General features: G+C 32.1%; 1 long non-coding RNA gene across 1 annotated transcript; it reads right to left on the reverse strand.

The window, feature by feature from the left end:
- Positions 1–1,001: 1,001 nt before the first annotated feature.
- LOC127737371 (uncharacterized) lies at positions 1,002–14,258 on the reverse strand. The gene is made up of 3 exons (XR_007999446.1): positions 14,138–14,258; positions 4,161–4,247; positions 1,002–1,901 (listed from the first exon to the last, which is right to left on the reverse strand). It is a non-coding gene; the product is annotated as an uncharacterized LOC127737371 (long non-coding RNA).
- Positions 14,259–20,219: the final 5,961 nt, after the last annotated feature.

A 20,219-nucleotide genomic window follows, 5' to 3' on the forward strand; every position in this document is an offset into this window, starting at 1 on the left:
TGAAAGTTTTATTATTATTATTATATTAAATTTTTGATTTTACAAAACAAAGGTGTCAATTCTAACATTTATTAAGTTGCTTTATATACTATTTTATATATATTTTGATAAAAAAAAAATTGAATAACATTTAAGATATTTGAATAATGGTTGAAAGTTATAGTATTTTTGATGCATAAATCAATGTGAACATGATATCATGTATATGAAAATTCATTTAACGAACTTAATTTATTACATGATATTTTTTTAATCCAACCAGAAATTTGATCACCTTGTTTTATTTTAATTTTAAATGTGATATACATTTTATATATATATATATATATGAATAACAGTTCCTAAATTAATGAAAAAATAATATAGATAGATACAAAAAATAGGTCTAGGTTGGTTAAGACTTGGTCGAGTATGGTTCAGACTAGGTCGAGTATGGTTCAGACTAGGTCGAGCATGGTTCAGACTTGGTCGAGAATGGTTAAGACTATGTCGAGTATGGTTCAGACTCGTATAAAATGGTTAAGTACTGGTCAAGTACAAGTTCAGACTGTTTAGTATGGTTCAGACTACAGTCGAGTAATATCAAGTAAATTTCAGACCAATTCAGACTGGTCGAGTAAAAATCAGTTCAGTCGAGTACAAATATAGGCCATTTCAGACTTTTACTGGTTTGTAGTGATAGCTTACATTGATGTTCTTTTCTACTGTATTTGCAAAAAATGTTTTATGTGTCTCGTCATCAAACATATTTTTTGGCATACGCACTATATCGCCGGGAATCACAAAACAGATCACATATAGACAGAATATGTACAACTGCTTATGTATCATTTGATAAACCTTTTAGTAAAACAATAACTGTGGAAGCGGTATAAAAATAATATCGTATGTTCTCATATATTATAGACTTTTTTAAGAAAGCAACCTGTTTTTAAATTATAATTCAGCTCTTATTGAGCATTTGTATTTTTGGAAATTATCAATCCTTATGACAAAGACTATTGTTGTGAAGATCTAAAAACATGATTGAAAATTATGACACAAAATTGATAATGGCAACATTCGATTTAAACAAGTTCCACCAGGACGATGAGGATTATTTGGGAAAGTTCAAGCAAGCGGCAGGAAAAACATGAAAATAATAAATAAGACCAAACATATAAAATAGAGCAAATAGAACAAAAATTAACAGTCAAACTCAATTTTGATTATAAAATATTTAACTATAAAATTTCAGCATGAAAAAATGTATAGTATGTAAATGAGACAGAAACATCACTTACCAATTAAATTTCTCAGACAATGTTATAATTATCTAAGGAATAATTTGTCAAATCAATTGCAAACATAACAGTAATATATAGATGACTAAAATAGTGCTTGGTAACTTATAAACATACATGCTTATGTCAACTTTGTTTCGTCTATCGGATATTCCCTTATTATTTCATATAAAAACATATTTTTAATAAAAATCATATGGCTATATAGGAAAAAATTGACACTTAATTTCAATTAATAATTGTTTCTCTGTAATGACATGTCATAAAAATATTGATTAATAACAATATAAAAATTTGGGAATTTGGGATAGGTGGAACGCTTTTGACGTTACACTGTAGAAACTGTCGATTATTAGTCATAGCATAGGTAGATGCATACATCATTAATGAAAAATATTCCCTTCCCTTTCATTCCTCCCTTGGCAGCAATGCTTTGTAACGTGCTTAACAACCTTCCTTTCGCAACCTTTCCTCCATATAAGGACATCCACCAAGCCGCCCATGATCCAGGTGCTATACCAGTGGTGGTAAATCCGAGCACAGCAAGTCCCACTGGTCCACCATAATGACCTGCCGTAGCAAATGCAGCAAAACATGATGCGTAACACACGATGCTACCTAAAACGTACATTGAGTATATAAACCTTTATCAAACACTTGAACAGTTTTAATGAATAACATAAAATAAGGGAAAAAATCCAGGCAACATTAGTATGGCGTGATCAACAAAAGGATTAATCATCGGTGGGGGGCACTTCTACCTTTTTGTGGTAGTGATGAACAGCCGAGACATTGAGTACTCCACCCTTTTCATATATTTGAATAACAAGAATACATATTCTATCATATATTTGTGGACAAAAATATATCTATAGCTATCATGCTTACGTTGTTTCATGTTTTAATCGCATCTGTCAAAAAAAAAACATCTGATTAGTTTCAGATACTTATGACTCAGTCAGCAACCTTGTCATATATTTCATCCCAATTTCTCTACCGTATATATCATGAGGCTCGAAAAGGTGACCTTTTGCAGCGGCTCATTCCTATCACACATCACATAGCAAGTGCCCCCTCCCAAAGGATTAGCCACAACCATGTCTTAAAAATCAGTGAAACATACAGCACATTTGTTTACCACTGCACGTAAGTCAGTTTTCACACTGTTGTCTGAGTCTGTCGTCTGCGTCATCGTCTGACGTTGCAAGTTTGCCTGTTAACTTTTAAGTTTCTCATTGTCGATCCTTTTCATAATTCGAAACAAAGTTCGTATGGATAAATTGAAATAAAGTCGGTTTTGGTTGATGCTTGCAACACTAATTTTTGCAAAACGGACCAAAAAGGGAACAACATGATAGTTGCAGTATAATTGACTAATTTCAATTTCACCTGAACAATCATTTTCATACTAATATAATATGCGGATAAAATTAGGTTGTTTTAGTCTTGCCCGATTTTATTTTGAAAAGAGAATCCAAAATTGGCTAAAATATAAACTTATAAAATATGAAAATTATCATGTTGTCATCTGAAAGGTAACTGACATTAGAAATCACATAATGTTCATTAAAATGAAATGGGTCCAGCTACGAAATGGAATTAGGCTTAAGAAAGAAAAAAGCTAAGATAAATCTGCACAATACTGGTTTTGTAATAAAAAATGTATGTATCAATGATAGTAGATTGTTTTGAATAAACGAAGAAGAAAAAATAATTAGGGTTATGTGTAAAGAACGAGTTAGAGAAAACTTCAGTATTACATTTATTATCAAATTTTGAGTGTGACCTGGTGCGCGAGTGTATAACGATGTCGTTATGATAATTATAATTTCGTTTAGTATTTTACTTATTTACAACTTGTACTAAATAAGCAACTGATATCTCATTACTGCAATAAATTTAACATGATATTCGCTGATAATAATAAAGCCAGTTGTAACAAGTATACCTGAAATTGTGTTATCGTCCGATACTAGAAAATGCATTAGTCATTCGTAATAATTTGTTAACAACTCTATATTCCGATATATAATAATCTACAATTTAAATTTTGTAACACCACACCTACTATGTTGAATAATTAAAGAAGTATACCTGATTTTCACCCATATGTGAAAACGTTTAAAGCTTCAACAGTTCCCCAATGGACTCTACCTTATGATAAAGCTGAAAGTTGCCGAAATCTAAGTGAATCGACATTCAAACAAATAATAAGGAACTACATACATCCAGATTTTCAATAACATCAAACGAAAATACTCTTCTGTACAATTTATATAATAAAATGTTATACTTTCATTTTTTACTGCCATGAGACCAATGTAATAAAATGTTATACCTTCAGTTTTTACTACCATGAGACCAATGTAATAAAATGTTATACTTTCAGTTTTTATTACCATGAGACCATTGTAATAAAACGTTATACTTTCAGTTTTTATTACCATGAGACCAATGTAATAAAATGTTATACTTTCAGTTTTTATTACCATGAGACCAATGTAATAAAATTTTATACTTTCAGTTTTTACTACCATGAGACCAATGTAATAAAATGTTATACCTTCAGTTTTTACTACCATGAGACCAATGTAATAAAATGTTATACCTTCAGTTTTTACTACCATGAGACCAATGTAATAAAATGTTATACTTTCAGTTTTTATTACCATGAGACCAATGTAATAAAATGTTATACCTTCAGTTTTACTACCATGAGACCAATGTAATAAAATGTTATACTTTCAGTTTTTATTACCATGAGACCAATGTAATAAAATGTTATACTTTCAGTTTTTACTACCATGAGACCAATGTAATAAAATGTTATACTTTCAGTTTTTATTACCATGAGACCAATGAAATAAAATGTTATACCTTCAGTTTTTACTACCATGAGACCAATGAGTATCATAGCTATCAGATTGTATTTTCCATGACAGTATACAACTATGTCCGTTAAAACTGAAAATAGAAAAAATTTATGCTTGTAAGCTGGAATTTCTAATCTTAAGCAGCAAAATGTTAGAGATGATGCATAAAAGGAATGTTGCGCCACATATCAAATCACACCGTTCGTTAAACCTACTTGTGCGATTTTATATTGATCATTTAAATCATAAAAGATAAACTTCTCAATTATTTTTGGCTTCATTCTATCAGCACTTACATATAGCGCATTACATGTATGTGTTCATGAACTTCCTGTATTGAGTCACAAACGTCGGCATTACACATCTGTAAAGACCCATTGAACGGGAATCTAGAGGCGTTGCATTCATTATAAACATCGTTTCAAACAGTTTCTAAAATTAATTTAAACTCTTTTGAGTTTGTTCTTAGGGAAATAAAAATCAAAAAGGGGGATCCTCTAAATTCTGACTCATATAGAGCAATTACATTTGTGTCTTCCATAGGGAAATTAATCACTGCCGTTTTGAATGGTAGTCTTCAAAAATATGCCGAATTATTGGAGTGGTTACTAAAGTTAAAGTATTGTACGTTTGTCAATACCGTTTGAAGGTATAGCAAGAATTGGTTAATAATTCAAATTACTGGAAAGATTTTGAGAGAGATATTTGACATGTTTACTAATATCAAATCTTGTGTCTAAAAGGAAAATGATAATTCTGACTTTTTCTCATGCGAATTCGGGGTAGGTCAAGGAAAAAATTTATGATTTTCATTCTATTTGTCTCTAGGATCTGAAAGAGTTTTTATGTCAAACAACATTAACGGCCATGAACTAGTATCAACGCATTGTCTAGAACATAATGGAATTTATTTACAAATTTTCGTTCTGTTTTATGCCGATGATATGCAGAATACATTAGATATGTTTCATTGGTATTGTACACAATGGTACTAACTGTGAACACCTAGGTTATGATTTTCTCAAAATGAAAAAGCAGAAGAAACCATTTACATGATATCAAATTATATGGTCCAGATTAAGAAATTGTAGATTCTTATTTTCATCTGTGGTAACTGTTTTATTGTAACGGTAAATTTACAGATACCAAGACAAAAAAGGCAGTGTGTGCTCTCTTGTGGGACAACCATTTGATTTTCGGGGGGATGGGGGGGCGTCAGAAGGATTTAGAAAATTTGGAGATACAAATGTGTTCAAAAGTTAAAAAAAGTTTTCGCGCTGGAAGAAAATAAGCTTGCGCAGCAAACAGATGAAAATAAATAATCAATTCGTACCCCGCCGCCCGAATATCAAATGGTCGTCCCCTTACAGAAAATTTTGAAATTTAAGTATCCATTTTGCATTTTACTACTTAAGTCCGTTTACAAATTGTTTGATTCATTGATTGAAACAATACTGTAACAGCCTTGCGAAATATGAAGTTTCGAAAACATAGATGTTGAAGAAAGGATTTATTTGTTATTGTTTTATATAAGAATGATTAACAGCCCTTAAAATCCGTAATATTTTGAAGAAAACTACTGAAATATGTTTTACGCACCTTCGCACAAAATAAAACGTTCACTAAGATAACCGACTTAGAATGTGTTCCAGTTGAATGGCACAAAGGTATAATATAGTTAATTCATAAAGGAGGCTCGGTTCACGATTTGGCTAATTACATGGGCATAACTTTGAATTCCAATGTATATAAGGTTTATATATATTGAAGATAAGAACTTATAAGGTGAAACGCAAGGCGCCTCGAGAAAAGACAGAAGAGTTGAAGATCATGTTTTGACCCTTCATGGACTCGTTAAGAAAAACATAAAAGGAAAAAACTTTTCTAGCTTTCTTAGATCTATCCTCTGCTTTTGATAAAGTCTGGAGATATGGTCTTTTTTATCTTCTTTGGCAAAATGGTATTTAAGGAAAATGCCATAAACTACTACGTTCTCTTTATAAAAACGTAAGTAACAAGGTCAATTTTGGATATTACGAATCAGACTGGTTTGATCAATGATTTGGTCTAAAACAATGATGTATTTTATCTCTAATTTTCTATTTTCTATTCTAATGTCTGATCTGGTCTCAGTGATAAAAGAAAAGAATCTCGGTATTAATGTAGCGACATATGTTATAAGTAGTCTACTCTTCGCAAACGATATCGTTTTACTAGGGAAAACCAAAGAAGAGTTACGAACCCTGTTGATTGTTGCCAGTGAATTTGTTTCAAAATGGAACCTAAAGTTTAATGACAAAAAATCAAAAGTTCTAGTGGTAGGAAAAAGACTTAACGCAAATAATAACTGGTTTCTAGGTGATATTTTAAATGATGAAGTAAACGAATATAAAAATGAATGAAATAATGTAACCAATTAATCATTAAAAATTAGACATTGTGATCAAATAATTAGCCTCAAACTTCCCTGGTAATCATGTAATCAAAAACCCATAACAGAGTCTCGTTATCGACATCCAGGAAAAATTCCGTCTTAAACTTGCATTGCAGTGAGAGTATTAAAGGCCTCACTGTGACTTTGAGATGAAGAACAGCAGTTTTCTGTTCCTTTTCTTTGGGTTTTGTCAACCAGAGTTTTTTTTAATAATGATCTGCACATGTAAAGAATAAAATGGTTCTACATGTTTCTGGGAGTTTATTTCTCAAGAACGTTAAAATTTAATCATATCGAGAAATACATAAGGGAAAACTTTACTATATTATTAGAATACGGTGATTCTAATCGGTTTAAATTTGGCTGTGCTTTGTGGATTTTGGTTATACGTCCATCCATTGCTCATGCTTGTGGCGTATGGTACCCCACGTCAAAATCCGGAAACGAAATGCTAGATAGCTGGTAGTGCAAAGTCGCAAAAGTTATAATTAACTCTAAAATGAACTGTCCAAAATGCTCTGTTTTATCGAAGTTAGGATGGGAATCTTTAACAAATTATATGGACCGTCAAAGGATAACATATTTTGCTAGGTTAGATTCTTTACCTGGTACAAGATATTGCAAAATGATTTTTAACGAATTTAAATTATCAAAAAAAAAATATTTTAATCATATTAACGGCATTCTCCAGTCCACTGGACTAGACCATTATATACATGGAAACATTAATATAAAGACGTTTAATACGTTTTTTGGTATAGAAGCTTGTAATAAGCTTAAATCCGAAATCCTTGAAAAGAGAAGCCTCGATGATTACCGTTCATTTTTTGTTACATAAGCACGATCCTGCTTAACAAAAGTAGATGATTTTTGGGTCCCTCGTCTTAAGTTTCTGGCTAGAACAAACTGTCTTCCATTGAATGCTGTGTTATTACACCACTGGGTCGATGCCACTGCTGGTGGACGTTTCGTCCCCGAGGGTATCACCAGCCCAGTAGTCAGCACTTCGGTGTTGACATGAATATCAATTTTTTGGTCATTTTTATAAATTTCCTGTTACAAAACTTTGAATTTTTCGAAAAACTAAGGATTTTCTTATCCCAGAAATAGATTACCTTGGCCGTATTTGGCACAACCTTTTGGAATTTTGGGTACTCAATGCACTTCAACTTTGTACTTGTTTGATCTGAGCGTCACTGATGAGTCTTATGTAGACGAAACGCGCGTCTGACGTATTAAATTATAATCCTGGTACCTTTGATAACTAATTATTCCGTATGAAATTGAAAGATAGTGATACATGTCAAACATATTGTATTAAAGAATCTGTTTTGCATGTATTGTTGGAATGCCAGACGTATAATGATATTCGAGAACGTTTCTTTTCTGATTTGCACGATTTTCTTCTCAATGCAGGAACCGGCGTGTTTCTCTCAGAGTTGCCTCACTTTAATAAACTTCAATTAATCATCGGCGACATAGCCTTTTTGTTCGGTGATGATATCGAAAAAAAAGTTGATGAAATGGACAAAAAATATCTGACCTCAGTCATTAAAGCTCGCAATGACTTGCATGTTAATGTCTAAATTAATTTATATGTATGAAAGTTTGAAAATGTGCCAAAAGTATGTGAATGTGTTTTTTTATCAACACCTTTCCCCTTAACTAATACACATTAAAAGATTTTTACTGAAAAAAAAATAATTAAATAATCCTTTGACTCCGTTTTAACTTTATATATCTTATATAATTAAAACGGAAATTCACCAAAAGTCCTTTCCAAGGCGCTAAAACGTGCATGAATTCTTAAAGTTATAAATCCAATTTGCCAAATTAAAAACAAGCCAACAAAAAAAATAATAAACTGTTAAAACAGAGATATGTCTCGCCTTTTTCCTATTTGATAGTAAAATGCAAATGTTGAAATTTTAATAGCAATACTTTAACATGTAAGTTAGTCAAAATATTCAAAGTCAATGAACCATAACAAAAGGTTAAAGGCCAAATAATCTCCATGGAAATGAAATGTGCCAATGCTAATGCAACTACATGCCTAATATCATTAACCTTCCACAAGTGGTTCCCCTTAAACTGACCTAATGACAAACAATTACACTGTTGACGCCGCCGCCGCCAGAAACAGCATACCTATGTCTCGCTTTTTGACTCCGTCATGGCGAGACAAAAACGAAGAAAAAGATAAAGAAGAGTCCACAAAATACTACAAGGAAAATTCAAGACTGCGCAACACGAACCGCAAGAAATACCGGGAGTGATCTCAATTTCTCCTGAAGGGTATGCAGAGACTGCTCCACATGCGGCATAAGTCGTGTTGCTCATGTAAAATAAATACACATTCGGTGATAAGTCTCATTTAATGATATCATATTTGAGAAAAGAGGATGTTATTGTGGTTACGTCAAAAACTTATTGATGTTTCATATTTAGGATAAATTTCTGTTACACAGGTGACCTTTGAATATGATAAATCAATGATACAGGAAATAAAAAATACTTTTTTGAAAATAATATTAATGTACACTTTATAAATCTCATAACTGTTTTTAGTATCAACATTATTAAATGATATCTATATATTATTTAGTTGGAATGGATGTATCAAAAAGATATAAAGATAAAACTGAAAGTCTTTCCACCCGAAATACACATGTTTTGATATGAAAATATTCACTTCAGGTTTAGAATGTCAGTTCTTGATTCAGATAATAGAATTATTTACGCTGAATCCAAAAAAAAAAACGATTTCTATTTACTTTTGGTAAAAATAAGGTAGATAATTAGGTACTTCCGGTTTATAAAATTTCACTTCGGGTTTCATTTGAACCTGACTTAACACTGATTAAAAAAAAATCAAGTTCTAGTACTTTTTAAATGAATATAATGCAAACATGGCTTCTTCCGATTGACAAAAGGTCACTTCCGGTTTACCTTCTTCAAGGTCATATGTCTGCAACCCAATGTAAAAGACCCATTGACTTTATCATGTACCAACAAGTAATATCTTTTCTAAAAAGCTAGCCGTCTTTAGCTGATGAAAGTGGAAAATGTTTTCGCTTTGTAGTTTAATTCATTCAGAATAGCCTTGTATATATAAATTGTAGTGGATTCCACAACTTATAAAAGGCTTATACAATTTTTTAGATCTACCAATATCTTTTTGGGGGGTAAGAAATAACACTATAAACGGAGGGATAATGTCTTAATCATCTGCGTTTGTAGTAAACTTTTGAAAAAAAATTATTTTTTCATTTTCATTTTTTTTTCTGATAGATAGACTTAGTTTTTTACAGTTAACATTTACAGACAGTCTGGTATTAAACTTTTTTTGACATTTTTAAACCTTCATGGATTGTTATGAAACTTGGACAAGCTAATTTTCAAGACCAGGAAAAAGCATCTAAAGAAAAAGTTTGAATTTTTTTTTTAAATCTTTATACTGATAAATGGACTTACTTTTTAAGTCAACATTACACTTTACACTGATAGCAGCAATCGCAGACGAGACACAGGGTTTCGTGGAACCCTTACGAATTTTTTTTCTATTAAGATATTGTTTTGCATGTATTCACAACTATGCTACATATTATAGCTAGACTTGGAAGGATAAAGATCTTAAAATATTGCAATGACATGTCCATTGTAAAAGACCGTATGTTGAACTTTAGACGTAAATTGTTGTGTTTGTTGTTTAATTGGGATGCTTTCGAAATACATTATGTATACTTCATATGTCCTTTTTAAATCATGCATAAATATCAAATATTGCTTAGAATATGCTAGCATACATGTATAATTGCTTTTATTGTCTGAGAGTAGTTTTGTTTTATTCTTCTTATATTCCCCTTTGGACTTTTTGTTTAGTCTTCTGTTCTTCAACGTCTGCTATGTTGATAGGAAGAGCTGGGGAGAGCTAGACAACTTCCAATTAAGCCCACACCCGGATCCCCTAAAGATCTTGGGTGTGTGGAAAGGGGGGGGGGCACTTATTATAATGAGTGGAAGGGATGAGCCACTGGTCGAGAAATTTAGGTGAAATATATTACAAGGTGGATGATTGTGAATCTGAAACCAATCAGATGTCGATATTTTTTTACACATGCAATTAAATGTCGTAAATGCTTAAGACATTTGCCAAAACTATGCATCTCCCGTTGAAATAGCGTAACATAGTCCGAGATTACTCTGACGTCCAACGGCTGTTTTGCCAGACAAGCTGGGGCCGTGGGACGTCAGAGTTCGTCCCATATCAAAAAGTGGATATTTGCCCGTCCAAAATAGATGCGCTGCTTCGTCGCTTCTGGTGCCAACGGACGGCCTTGGAATTATATAAATCGGGTATCAATTTGTTCATTTTTTTTATTTTTCTCTTCATTTATGTAAGTTTCACCTACCTGCCACCCTTTATTTTCTCATATTTAGACAGTTTTCACAGTGACCCATCGATTCAGACATTTTTACTTTTATTTTCAAATAGACGTCAAGTTACGAGAGATTTCGCGACCTCGAGACTCAAATATGCAAATATTTATACTTTTTACACCTCCTTTATAGGAGATCGATATTTAACATATAGTAGCCAACCACGATTTTTCACCTCCTTTACAGGTGATCGGTATTAAGCATTTAGTGCCAACCACGATAACATTCGGAAGCTCTCGGATATTTACATTGCTTGCATCGTGAATGAGCGAGGTGTTAGATTATATATTATATTGACCTAGGGTCATATGCATACATCATTTCCCATAGTCCATTGTGCCTTACTTTTTTCTCGTGATCACATGACAATCTTTCAAAATGAAAGTTAAAATGCCAGAATCGGTGGGTCACTGTGAAAACTGTCAAAATATGAGAAAATAAAAGGTGGCATGTAGGTGAAACTTACATAAATGAAGAGAAAAATGAAAAATGAACAAATTGATACCCGATTTATATAATTCCAAGGCCGTCCGTTGGCACCAGAAGCGACGAAGCAGCGCATCTATTTTGGACGGGCAAATATCCACTTTTTGATATGGGATGAGCTCTGACGTCCTACGGCCCCAGCTTGTCTGGCAAAACAGCCGTTGGACGTCAGAGTAATCTCGGACTAAGCGTAACAATGATAGCTATATGTAGATATAATTATTGTAAAAAATTATGATAGCTAGGGTATATTCTTTTGTTATTCAAGATATATGAAAAGGGTAGGATATTGGGTGTCTCAGCTAGTCACCCCTACCCGCATAAAAAGGTCGAAGTGCCGCCGCCCCCTGATATGAGATAAAGATTCTATTGTAAATTAATATTAATTGAAAATAAATGATTTGGATATCTCCGTTTTCAATGTTTTTTTTTTGCCTTTTGATTACCTTACTAAGAATTAATATCTATAACTTAAGAAAAAAGCATCCGCGGTGTTTTCCTATGTTTTCATGTATAAAATGTACGTAACTTGGCAGTGAGCGACTGGATTGAATGTGAAATAATCACGCGTGTGTTAACAAAATTTTTAGGAGTCTCCGCTATTTATAGATAAGTGTTACCTGTGTACCTATATGCATGATTTGTAACCAGGCAAAATCTAATTGCTAAAATAAAGAGTTCAAATCCGACACTCTACGGGATTAAATTTACTAGGTTATGATTGTCCCAACCAATCAACGAACTTCATTATTATAGAGTCATTAATTATCTTCCAATCAGATAGTAAGAAGCTTTCATCCCGCAGACTGTGCATCATTCAACTCTTAAGACCGTCTCCGAGGAGACGGTAATAAGAAGTAACAGCAAAGGTCAAAATCCAGAACATTAAATTTAACTTTGACCTTGACCTCAATTTCAAGGTAATACAGCAAGGATCTCAAATCAAAAGACCCTAGGTCTCTACAACATAAGGTTAATGCGTTATATCACCATACAGCTAATTTAAAATGTAAGAAGGGAGAAAACTATTACATGTCAAAGTACCCTTTTAAAAAAATATATGTGTTACAACATGTCGCAACTAACAATTTAGTAAAAATATTGTGTCGGTATCTTATACAGTTTCTGAGGAGAATCAATAGTAAGCCAAAATCAAAATTAAGAAAATGACATTGACCTTTGACCTTGACCTTATTTTCTTTTTGGTTGACCAAGGACCTCAAATCAAAAGATCCTAGGTCTCTATCACTTATGGTTTGCCAGTAACAAATACATTTCACTTATATCAAATACAGAAGGGGAAATGAGTCTCATAAGGAGTCTCCGTATCGCTTGGGACAAATGATAACAGAACATCTTGAGGATATAACGCGCAATTTGGAAAAATAAATTTGTCGGTTTCTTTTACGGTTGCGAAGGGGTAGTAATAACAAGAAAAACAGTGTTCGGGGAGATTTGAAAAGCTCACTATGTAGTTTATTGAATATCGACTGTAAATAAAAATTTGAATTGAATTGAAAAACCCTTATAAAGAAAAGTGTTCCCTCAAACAGTGTGAAAATAAAAAGTGCAATAACTGTTCGATATCATATGCAAAATATCTAATCGACATGTAGCGAAACAAAAAAAAACACTGCAAGAAAATAATGTGGCGGAAGAAGAAAACAAAAAATAATCAGAACAAATCCTAAAGGTCTTTCCACTGATACGTGGAAAAACCAAATAATAATAATAAAAACAAAATTAAAGCAATAAAGTAAACAATAAGTTAGTTTTGTTAAATGAAACGAATCGACATATAACATGTGACTATTAAGCTTGAATATAAAATATAAAAGTTCCGGAGTCCCATATAAAGATGCATGTCAAATAAATTTTAAGATTAATTTTGAGTTATCACAGAAATAGAAAATAGCTTCTTTTTATAGTGATTAAAGGTTAGGAAATTTTATATATAATTACCTGTTTAAAATTCTTTAATTTTATTTCAGTGTCATCGTTTATTACAGTCTGAATGGTTCCTTTTAAACTAGGCGTTATTCAAAATTTGCCTGCTGTATTCTTATCAAATCTTATGTTAACTTAATAGTAAGACGTGCACACTCAAGATTGATCAAATAGAAATGACCTGGTCGAGTATGGTTCAGACCTTTTATCGGGTTGTTTCTGGCGAAAATTCAGACTTGTTTAGAATAGTCGAGCAAGAATCAATACAGTCGAGTACAAATACTGCTCATTTCATACTTTTCCTGGTTTTTAGTGTAGTGGGGGCAGTGCGATCATATACACTTAAGCTTCATGTCAGGGTTTTACTTCTTTGTTTGTATATATAAAAAAATCTTTATTAATTGTATGTAAAAAGTAATTAGATTTGTGTATAATTGTAGACTTCAATTGGTTGGCGTGTGCAATCCTTTTTTATTGTATTATTTCGACAATAAAATATGTTTAAACTACTCATATTACAAAGGAACTTTAATTCAATGCCACGTAAGCATTTAGAAACACTATTTTATGTCCTAATATTCGTGAGTCATGCAGATAGCCCTATAAAATTCCTAGGTGAGTCCCAACGTAATGTTTCCCATGTGAATACTTTTAATATAACAAATCAAACTTACGTAATATTAAGACGAAATAAGCCAAAATATATTATAAACCGACTTTACTTTGGAAAGGCGCTGTACGCATGCTCGATTTAATATTACTTTGTCATAATATCTTTTATATTGTATTTTTTCAATTATCTCCCTTGGTGTGTATCTGGACCAAGCATTTTCTGAAAATGCCTTAAATATTTATGTCAACATTATTGATGTCGTTTTATAGGAGTATTACTGATAATAAATAGCATAGTTGAAAAATACCTTGTTTGAAGACGTTATCTATCGTTGATATCATATAAGTAAATCATTCTTAATGTGATTTTAAAATTGTCTTTTTTAGTTGGTTTTTTTTTCATTCAGTCACACTGAATAAATCTTTAAAATTGAAAAGTTTGTGAACCCATGGTTATTATTCAATAAAATTTTGTTACAACTCCTATATATGACATTCAACTAAGCATGCTTTGCATGGGCAGTAGCCCATAATGTCCGGTTAAGATGGTTGAAATCACAAAGCATCATAAAAGAGAGGCGAAAGATACCTTAGGGACATTCAGACTCATAAGTCGAAAATAAACTGACAACCCTATGACCAAAAAAGAAAAAAATACCAACAAATAACAGTACTAGTACAGAAAACTAAACACTGAGCAACACGAACCCAACCAAAAACTGGGGGTGATCTCAGGTGCTCCGAAAGGGTAGGCAGATCCTGCTCCACATGTGGCATCCGTCGTGTTGCTCATGTTATTACAAACCCGGTAATAAGTCTAAATCGGTAGGTCACATTCGGGGAAAAGGGGACGGGATTGTAATTACGGCATTTGGAAGATATCCGCTATCATTTGTGAAACGGATATTCCATAACGGTCAACCAACTCGTGATGGCGTCCGTAAAATTTACGGAAGGTGATTTGGTTTAATAGCTTCCTTGTGAGCAGCAACCCTCTATCAAGGAAATACAAGCCCTGGAATATCGTATCAACTGGGAGATATATATATACTCCGTATGAAGGCGCTGCTGGAATGTTGCTACATAGAAATGGAAAGTTCACAATTGGGAAGTTGAAATTATCTCTTTTGTTGTAAAGTTTTGTTTTCAACCGACCCTCATTGTCATTTGTTACAAAGAAGTAACGAGTATCTCCGTCAAAATTTTCTTATAAAACATTGTCTATATACTAATATTCCATAACTGATCCTATAATTAGAGATACATTTGCATAAGTTGTTTCCCTTAGGACGGACATACATTTTCATTGATATGAAGAGCAAGAGGAAAGAGTAAATTTACCTGTTTAAAATGTGTGTAATCTGTACGTTTTTCAAATTTTAAGCTGAAAACTTTGTAAACCATTGGTTATTCTATAACAGTTGTTTAAAGGGTCATTAGCTACGATTTAGACCAAAAAATAAAATTCGATTCTTTTTGCTTCAAGTATTAATAAAGCGACATTTTGAAATAGTATTCGTTATAAGCTGTCTTTTTCTTTCAAAAATGTCTACATAAGCTCAAAAACGTTCCTGATGTATTATTGACTTGCAAGTCAATAATTTAACCTCAATTGCATCCGTTTTCATGTGACCTTCAATTTAACCTATCTGGGGATATATTACCCATGTACTAGTCGTGCTCAGCTATTAAAAGGAAAGAATGTCAACATTGAAAGTGAAACAAGGGTAAACCATTTTTTTGACTGATTTGATCCACAAAAAATCATTCATACACAGGTAAAAACATATTTTTTTAACCTTTAACATGAAATCAAATAGACCTAGAAAAATCGAATTATAGGTGCTCGCTATCTATTTATATTTATATTTATGTTTATATCGGGTTATTGTTAAACAAATGTTAATCACACTATTTTATTTATCCAAAAAGATATCTTTAAAACAAAACAGTTATTTACAAAGTAACTAGAGTTATCTTTCTTGATACATTGATTTGGTCATCATCATTAATCAAATTGTCTTCTTTTGTAACAGGAATCAGTCATAATGAAATTAAATTACACAGTTCTCAGGCTGAATGAACAAGATAGAATAATAAAATAATTTTGAAGTGACCGTCATTGGATTAGAAAGTTCTCAGATCACAGGGATTATTCTGCCCCTTTTTCCGAAAACAAAGAAGTAAAAATGTAAAAATACAATTGTATTATTGTTTCACACAAATTCTTTAGACATTTGTCCTTTCAGCAGCAGATTCAAAAGTTCAATTCCAGAGGCTTATCTTTTGGTCGTAGAATTTGCAAGCTGAACTTTCTCTATATACCATTTTCCTCAACACAGTTTTTTTCATTCACATATAGCTGCAATATCTATTCTTAACCTTTTGTCTATACCAATTTGGCTGATTTTAGTGCGTCAGTAACACTTCTGTAGTTAATAAAAGCTGTAATAGAGATAGTTCGTTGCCCAACTCCACAAATGTCTTCAGTGATTTTTCGAAAATATAAAGCCGTTACCAATCCATCTTGTAAACGTAAATCTTCCGTCGCTATATTTATACGAACTACCTTTTTAATCTTGTTGGCTTGCCATGAAATTGGACAACAATTTCCCATTCGATCTTTTATCCAAACAATGGGAGCTCCTGTACTCCCTTTACCATTATTTATATTAATACATCCTAATGCTGTATCACTAAAAACAAAAATTTACAAGTCTTCTGTTACATTTCCTTTTAATGATGGGAAAAGCCGAATAGGCCGTATGTACTTTGACATTCCAATGTTTTAATATCACGTAGAAGATCACATACTTATGCACTTTTCATTTTAGTTCTTAAATCAACAAGTTCAAAGGCTAAATCTGGTCTTGATCCTTGCACTGCCCAGTTCAATTGCCCAACCATTCTGCGATATTCGTCCTACTCTTCTTGGGTAAGCTGTTTCAATTTTTGAAATACATACTATAGCTCTATGTGTTGGTGATTGCTTTTTTCCATGTATATTGAATGATCGAGTTATATACCTTCATTGTTTTGCTTTATGATGAAACCAATACAACAAAAATCCTATTCTTCAATGTTTCCTGTTATAAACCTCCTCCGTAATTTTTCTATCAGTTTCTCAAATTCTTCATTTCCTGCATGGAGAAATTCATCTACATGACTACAAAAAAAAAAACCTTGGAGAGATCCCTTAACTGTCAGGATAAACAAAGCAGGATTGAGTTTTGATTTTCTACATCCTAAATTTAATAGTTATATAAAACTGCCTAGCTCCATCCTTTAGTCCATACAATCCGTGTTTTAGTTTCCAAATGAATCCTTTTGATGTATGACTGTCAACCTAAGGTTTCATATGGACATTACGATCTAATTTCTCTCCTTGTAAAAGTGTTAAATTGTCTCAGCCTTTGTAATTCTAGCTGTTTTGCAATGTATATGTCAGTCTGATCAAATTCGTCAATTGTTTGAACTTCAACGTCATTGATCTGGTCTTGATTTTAAACATATTTTATTCATTAAGATAAGAATAGGATTTAGCAACAGGCACAGCCTATAAAAGCTCTCTCCATATTACATGTACAAGATATAAATCAAATATTAACAACTGTATTTAAAATAATATAATATAGTGTAAAATGCATGCTACTTATGAGCACACACAAGCAAATATATATTTTCAGTGTTAATTACTAAATGTATACTATATTTAAGTAAATAGGCAATAAATCATCATTTATTGAAGTACCTTAAGACATGTAAATATCATTAATAAGTAATAAAATATATATATATAAGGTTTGGATGATACACTAACCTTACTTAGTGGAATAAAAAAAAGGATTGAAATGAAATGAAAAACAATACAAAGCAACAATTAAGAAAACAAAAATTAAGAAAATTTCAAACAAAACGGTGAGTGTCACTGATATATTTCTGAACAGATTTAAAAATTGCAACATTCATATCATACGATAATAATCTGTTTCCAAAAAGTAATAAGTCAATATCTATGTCAACATTATCAACAATTGAGTAAATGAAATCAAGTAAGATCTGTCATACATCATTGTACTATGGGCAAATAAAAAAGAAATGCTGGCTATCCTCAACAGGGTGATTACAGTTTGCACAAATAGTGTTCTCTAATAAGAACTGATTAAATAAATTAGATTTTAGGTTGCTAACATTATTTCTGAGTTGACAATGACTAATATTATGTTTCCTTATCCCATAATTGAAATATTTATATATTTCATCAGTTCTATATAATATGTCCAGTCTACCTTTAAATATACATAAATTTGAGGATTTTTGTATACTTAGAGGAAAAAAAGTGTAATAACAAAAAAATACCGAACTCGAGGAAAATTCAAAACGGAAAGTCCCTAATCAAATGGCAAAATCAAAAGCTCAAACACATCAAACGAATGGATAACAACTGCCATATTCCTGACTTGGTACAGGCATTTTCTTGAAATGTAGAAAATGGTGGATTAAACCTGGTTTTATAGCTCGCTAAACATTTCACTTGTATGACATTCGCATTAAATTCCATTATATTGACAACAATGTGTGAACAAAACAAACAGACATAATAGGGGGAAATGTCAAAAATAGGGGTACAGCAGTCAACATTGTGTTATTATCTTAATAATAATTATAAAAGTAAACAAATATGTCAACAAAGAAAATCAAAAAGGCATATAGACAAAGCACACAAGCAAAAACGAAAGACAAGAATACAAAAAATTACCATAACACATAAGACAATGACGGGATGTATAAGTACCTAGCCACGTCAAATGAATATTACAAAAAATAGACTAAACAGTAAATGTAATAATTTACAAAGACAAATAAAAGAAAACACTATAACACATAATTAAGATGTGTATTATTTATGAAGTTGATACGGAATATTTATCAACAAGGTCTTGGTATCTTCCGATGAACTTTTTTAGAAAAAGGACGAGACGTTCTTTGACATAACCCTTGGTTCATCAACTTTCTGCTCAGACACTGGTGACGTTTTACAAAATCTGAGTAGCAGCTACAAGCTCTTGAATACCAAATGATTTGGGAAATGGATATCCCATATGCAGGTGAAGTTGGTATATTGCTACTAAGGTGGGGGAAATTGATAATTTCAAAATTAATATCGTCTCGTTTGTCATAGATTCTGGTACTAAAATTAAATTAACTATTCCAAAGTCTTATAGTGGATGGAATGAAACTATTTAGGTAAGAGCTAGTACTAGCAAGTAGGGGTGAAAAGTATTTTCATTCCTCAAAGTTTAAGGGGTTTGGCTGGGATTGTTTTGTGGGTATTTTCCCATTCAGCGAAAATTATACACAGTGAAAATTTATCCTGCCCATCAAAATGCGAAACAAATCGACGCAAAAACTCCCGATATACGGTAGTGGGTATTGTATTAACATAAAAAGATGAAAGTGTCCGGCTATACTTTAGTAAAAAATTATAGTATCATCCTCTCGATTTCTGATGTAAACTGATTTGGCACCTTTTTGAATTTATAATCTTCAAAATATAAGATTCAACCTATAAGTTTGAATGAGATAGACAGGGGACCAGAATTACGGGTTATGTGTTGGCGTTCGTTTTTGTTTCGCTTCGGTGTTCCTGTTGTTCCTTTGTTTTCCTCTTATAGTTAACGTGTTTCCCTCGGTTGTGTTTTCTCTCAATCGATTTATGACTTTTGAACACCGGTATACTACTGTTGCCTTTATTTGTGAATAAAAATACTAACAAGACCAAAGAATTCAAAAACGCCTTTCTCACAATGTGGGAAGATCGTAAATAAAAAATTAGTCATTACAAAAATATAAGAAATTGGTTAGACGTTACCAAGCACTATATACGGGCGTAATGTATGGAAGTATTGGACAAATTAAATGTAAATGATAAAAACTAAAACAAATGGAAAACGAACTTGAGCATCTCAAGTCTGACACTGTTAATAAAAAATTATCAAAGACTATTGAACTTGAAAAAAAAAACATTAAAGAAATTTACGAATAGAAAGCTGAAGCTGTTAAGATAAGATCTAAATGTAAATGGTTTGAAAAAGGGAAAAAATCTTCGAGATATTTCTTTCAATTAGAAAACTCCAACGGGCA

This window comes from Mytilus californianus, unplaced genomic scaffold (genome assembly GCF_021869535.1).
Source record: "Mytilus californianus isolate M0D057914Y unplaced genomic scaffold, xbMytCali1.0.p SCAF_4, whole genome shotgun sequence".
Lineage (NCBI taxonomy): Eukaryota > Metazoa > Mollusca > Bivalvia > Mytilida > Mytilidae > Mytilus > Mytilus californianus.